The 6,258-nt window shown below is 43.4% G+C and overlaps 1 long non-coding RNA gene across 1 annotated transcript; it reads left to right on the plus strand.

Annotated features, from left to right (window-relative positions):
• The first annotated feature begins 534 nt into the window (after positions 1-534).
• Positions 535-3,656, plus strand: LOC144180392 (uncharacterized). Its single transcript, XR_013324394.1, has 4 exons — positions 535-944; positions 1,942-2,023; positions 2,465-2,551; positions 3,205-3,656. It is a non-coding gene; the product is annotated as an uncharacterized LOC144180392 (long non-coding RNA).
• Positions 3,657-6,258: the final 2,602 nt, after the last annotated feature.

Here is a 6,258-nt window from a genome sequence, read left to right on the forward strand (position 1 = left end):
CAACGACGGCAGCTACTTTTGTTCCACCGCAAGGGACGCGCGCAGACAGCGCAGTGCTAGAGCATTGGGCTGATACCGTGGAGACCCAGGTTCAAGTCCCATTGGACCACGCATGTGTTATTTATTCATTATTTACAATAGCTGTGTTCATTTCCTTGATCGGACAACAGTCAGTTTCCCCACGGGGAGATGACGGGTGTAACCAATGCCCCATGCTGCTCTCGGCGCCGATCCGGTGACTGCCTGATCGCTGAGAATAGGCATTACCTTGCGCAGCTCATGCCTCCGGAACTCCAATCTATAGGAAGTTGAAGATATAACATTAAACAAACTAACCTAAGCATTCTTTGGGAGTTGTGGATAGGAAAGCATTCGTGTTAAATTAAAAGTATCCCCGACTTCCCAATCCTACACTCTAATCCTGGTAACCCATAATGTAACTTCTAAAGGGATGTAACCTATAAAATAAAGGTTACAATGGACCCATTTTGATGTTTTCTTCATCCCAGTCCTTTCTAAGGGTTACAAGCGGGAAGTTAAAAGCGGTTTATAGGTTACATTAATGATTTATAGGTTACATCAACAAAATCTGTCATGTAACCTTTACGTTGTAACCTATAAAACGCCCTGTAACCTATAAGAGATGCTCGTCGCGCCTTCTCTCCAGGCGGCCGTTGATTTCTCTGTTGCATGACGGGATATAGAGAAATGGCGGCGCCCGCAGGTCCGGTGGCCGCGTTTTCGCGCCACTCGAGCCTTTTTACCGCTGTGATACCCCTACGATGAAGCGAGGATGGCTGTTACAAGACGTATTTGTCGGCGTGAGTTGCGGAGGCTGCGGCGAGCCCATTTGTGACTGGCAGCGCTACACGGCCCGTTCTTCTACGACCAGCGTCAAGTTCGCATGTTGGACCGATGCCCCGGCGCCAGTGAAAGCGAACTCGGTGAGTATACCCGTAACGGTTTCCGTGTTTTCATTGGATGTATCTTTTCGCTGGGGGCTTTTCAATTTGAAATTGCAGCATTCGAGAGGGATTTTCGTTACCCGACTGGTTGCTTCGCTGGACGTTTTCTGTTGCCCGCGACGGCAATTGAATGAAATCACGGGCTTGCGTTCGCTGCGTCAGATTAGAGCGGACGATCGTGAAAGCCCGTACATTATAAGAGATAACGGCGCTCGTGGCCTGCTTTCTGCTCTGCGCGCCTTCGTCATGTGTTGAGCGTTTTGTTTACGCTGTTGGCTGCATCGGACGCACTTTTTTCCCAATAAAGTCTTATATTATCGCGCTATTCTCTGGGTATTATCATTTTGTTTCAGCCGTCGGGAAATATTCATTTTTCTCGCTGCATATATTCGGAATGGTGTCTAGTTTATTGGTCTTGTAGTAATACATCCGGATAAACACAAGGTGTGTGCTGCAGAAAAGTAGTCCACTAAATGCTGCCCGAAATTTCTAAACTCACTTCTGTCCAGCGCAAGCCTCTCTTTTTTGTGAAAGTTTGCCTTACCGCACAATAAAAAGTTTTTATATCTACAACATTCTTCATTTTTGTCATTCTTTTCCTTGAGTGGGTAAATTTGGTGTTAGTCATTTTGAGGTAGCGGGGCATTGTCACCATGTTAAGTGGGTTTATTATTCCCATTCGCACAAATCAGTCGTTTATTTATTCGCGTGGTATTGCAGGGCAAATGGTTGTCTCGCGTTATACTAGTGTGGTGCAGTAAAGCGATTTACAGAATGGTGATATGTATGATCCAGCATGCAGGCTGCTTGATTGTTGTTGTTTTTTGATGATACAGAAATTGTGACGAATTACACAGAGACAAGTGCAGGTGTAAAAATGGGTGCTGCACCCTCATCGGTTCCTGGCTGTTGGAAAAGTGTGGTTGCATCTGGCTACCTATGCTATGACTTATGAGCACTATTGTTTTTCTTGCAGGCAGTGTTCCTTGAGCTGACAATCAGGACTCCCCTGCGTATGACACAAGTTGAAATTAAGTCTGATTTCCGTGGAAACAACGGTATGAAAATGCAATAACTAAAACTCATTCATTCAAATATTCTTTGTAAAGATGGCACCCAGGCCTGCGCAGACAAAAGTATGATTCACTTGTAAAAATGCGAGGCCTTACTTCAAGTGTTATGAAGTTATATTTCGTATCTTATTTCGCCTCATGTTTAATGACTCTTTCTATCAGTTCGTTACTACATGAACTTTATGAATTCACATAACGATTTCCCCAGCATGGAGCTTTGTAGTTTTTCAGTTTTTGCAGAGCCAACACGAACTCTTTTTCGAAAAGAGCTCTTTAAGAAAGCTCCAGTTGTTAGTGAGGGCTTGTGCTGTGTTCTTTTCTTCGTCTTGTCAAGTTTGGGGTCTTCTTTCATTATGAATGTATACCAACTGCCCAGCTCTAAAGCCTATTAAATTTTAACCCAAGTAACCCTTTGATTCATTACAGGTACAGACCTCCCGGGGATGCCACTTGAAGATCGGTGCAAGTTCTAGATGTATCCTATCCCACAACACATTTCAACGAAGAAAAATTGTAAGTTCTCGATTCCTTTTTACAAATAGCCGAGGAAGAAACCACCGGTAGAAGAACACTTTACTGAAGTGAAAAACGTTTCGGCTTCCACGTGGGATCCTCGTTCAAAATGAAACTGCCAGTACAAGGGGGGGGGGGGGAGATGTTTAAGTACAGCCAAAAATGTGACGCAGACGGCGTCAGCATCATGAAAGCACGTTTCCTGGGTTTAGTGCGACGTTCGCTCTGTTGCGTGTACTAGTGATTCCACATGAAGGCGCGGAAATGTTTTTGTTTTCTCTGTTGCAAATGTATGTCAGTTTATCTCGTAGCCCAAACTCTCTGCCTGTTCTGGGTGAGCATGCAGAAAGATTTCGCGAGATAAACAGGAACACGGCACGATTAAAATTCGGGAAGGTTGGCCGGTATGACTATAGTGGCTTCGCGTTGTTGTGAACAATGAGGCCAAATTACTCTGTGTAACGATTACTGAAATGATGTGAAATTATTTGAAAGGCCCTAAATCACTCCTTCTCTGGTGTGGCCTTTCATTTCATTCTCTGGTCTCCGTCTTCATTTTCGTGCAATATAGTTTTCGTACTTCACATGCCTGTGATTTGGTTGAGGGGCTTATGGTACACTGGATTTTGTTCTTTTTCTGAAATTTTCTGTAGATGGCTCTTCAAGGTGGGGAAATCCAAGTGACGGCCCCTCACATATGTACCTCCATCTGCGGCAGCAGGGAACAAGTCATTCAGATGACCTCGGGGAAATCTTCAGCGTGCCCTGATTTTGTGCCTGCTTGTGTACTACGTAAATTGGGAAGCTTATCTCTGAATGTTTCCAAGCGCCTTTTTTCATGCAGGAAATTATAGATCCCATTTAAAGTTTGTCCAAAAGACAGATTGCAATTGGCCTAGAAAGTTGTTAGTGCTGCATAAAAAACCATAACTTGGCGTGGGAATCACAACTCAGGTGGAACTGTAAAGAGGTACCTAAGAGGGAAGTGTAAAGATGGATTCGTAAAGACAAGTGAATTCCAGTGTAATATTAGACTCTCAGTGAAACAGAGAATGCAGGGAACATAGCCATAAACACTGCTTTGTATAAACAGTGAATTTGTAATAAATGTTATTTCTACTTTCCCACATTCTGCGTTTTTTCTGTGGGAAACCATGACAATAACGCTGTACTGGGAAAGTGCACCCCTGAGAACCATTTTATATATGTAGCTCAAACTCGAATTCGTCTGAAATTGTTCAATTGCTGTACCAAACAATTTGAAATACTTTGCATACATCAAATATTGAGGTAAAGAATCTGTATATTTGGCCATGTTTGTGAAGCTGTTCACGTAACATTTATAAAATAGGTTAAATAAGGATATATGAATAAACCGAGTTTTACCTGGAAGTCTAAAGCAATATAGGAAACACCAGTTCGCCCAGGAATCCGCACTCGTGTAATATTCATTAAGGAACGATAATTACATTACGGTGGTTCGCAGCTTTGCTTTTTAATAAATAGCCCACAGGTGTTTCATAATAATAAATGTGAATGTTCAAAACTACTGATGCCAAACTTTTTAAAATGTGCACCTGTTAAATGCGCAAATATGTGTGCATGTACTGCAATTCTCTTTTGATAATCATGGCCTAAGTTGTCAGACAAGAATTTTGGGCTTAAGGCTATGTTATAACTTTGGCGTCCTTTTGAAGTATGCTATCAAGTGCATGTTTCCACTAAAGCTTGGTTTCACTAAAGCCTAATGTTGTTTAACTAAAGCTAAAATTCATACCCGCAATTTATTAAAAGACCTATCATGCATGTTTGATTCTGGTTTCTTAAACGGCACAAAGCTGATGCGAACATTAAATTTAGTTATGCCTGTTTATAAGACTTAAGCGTTGCCAATACTCACAAAGATTTTTGGGTGACAACCTTGGTAACGATTATCGAACAGGTAATGCAATGCATATATATTAAGACAACATTTTCCAGCTTTTTAGTACCGCAATTTTAGGAATTATAAAAGTAACCTCTCTTTTAGCCGCAGCAGTGTGGCCGGCAGTTTGTTCAAGGGACGGACAAAAGACACCCGACGCAAAAGTTTAGACGGCGCAATGGACAGCATGGTCGCACATATCGTCTTCCACTAACGCGATATTTGTTTACCGCGCGGGAAAGGCGCCTTTGGGGCGTCGCCGCAGCGGCGCCGGCGAAAGCGCGCCTGGCGCGCAACATGACACCTTCCAGGTGTGTGACCTTGGACGGCGGTAGATGTAACTTATATAAAGGTATACATGCTGAAAGCGGCAAAGTAACCGATAACTGAGTAATCCTTACGTGTATACGTATATAAGGGTTACGAAGATATAGGTTACATTTGTACCTTATAAATTATAGGTTACAAAAATTCGAAAATGTATACCTCTATTAAGGGTTACCCAGCTTAGAGTGTACCTTCGAGCAATGGAGGGCTTCCCTGGCCAGCCCAGGCCAAGATACCCAGCTCAACGTGGTGAACGGAGCGAGGACGTCCAGTCGAAGCCAAGAAACCACGGAGGAATAACGATGCCTTACATTCCTCGAGACTCATAACATCAGTTTCTGCTGGACAAAAAAAAAAAAAAAAAAGTCTATCTCGGTCTTTCTTCTTCGAGTGCGTATTCAACTGACATCGACGGCAGTGGGAGTCGGTGAAACGGCCGTGAGCCTCTGACGGCCGCTGTCATAGTCCCTGGACAATCCACCTGAGTGGGCGTGTTCAGCCTAACATTGAGCGTAATTTCAGGCAAGAAACGTCAAACGTATACGTCAAGATGCATGTACCAATTCACGGCATTGGATCTGCAAGCGTAGCGTTAGGCCTAAAATTAGGTGGGACCCGCGCTCACACTGCTTGCGGGCCATCTGTTGGTACAGCGGGCTATGGAACGCGCCGCAGGGAGTGGGGGTTAGGAGTTTTTTCCTTAATTGGCAATTTAACGATTTCGATTCATATAGTTTCGCTATAAATTTCAAGATTGCCGTGTGGTGCTGGAAAGTGACCACGCCCGGTCACAGGCAACACAGGAGAGCTGGTTATGGTGGCTGCCGTAATTGGGTATATAAATTGTGACATTAAATCGGTCAGGAGCGACTCCAAATAATATCAGTGAAGGGAATGTGTTGCGCATATCTCGGCACTATGCCTAATTTTTTTAGTGCAAATTTTGAGAATGTTGGCTGCATGAAGACAAGGGTCACTCCCATGCCACGCTAGTTCAACAAATGGGGTTTTGTGAACTGACTCCTGAAATATTCGTTGTGTGCCCAAAGAATGACCCCTGCACTGTAAAGCTGTCATATAGCTCCGATTAAGTGAACGTGTACAAAAAGTTTTTGTAAAACAGTAAGAACCTACGTGCATGTCCATGTTTAAAAGACACGAACGAATCAGACCTAATTAAAACAGGAGGCTGATGGCCCTGGCGAGGAAAGGAACAAGTGTATGGTATAAAAAAAATCGAATAAAGAGCCTCAAAAAGATCGCGCTGTCAGAGTTTAAACACCTAAGAGGAAGTCTTCGCAGGGTCACTGGAATGTCTGTTGATTAGAGTAACACAGGTTAAACAGACACTTCGAAGTATTTAAACTCGGTCACGCTTATACCGCCCTACAAAGATCTGGCGGGTACATAGGTGACAATATTTTCTAGTTAACATAAGTTACATCTGCCCTGTTTT

This window comes from Haemaphysalis longicornis, unplaced genomic scaffold (genome assembly GCF_048455015.1).
Source record: "Haemaphysalis longicornis isolate Haplotype H1 unplaced genomic scaffold, Haemaphysalis longicornis Haplotype H1 scaffold_4, whole genome shotgun sequence".
Classification (NCBI taxonomy): Eukaryota; Metazoa; Arthropoda; class Arachnida; order Ixodida; family Ixodidae; genus Haemaphysalis; species Haemaphysalis longicornis.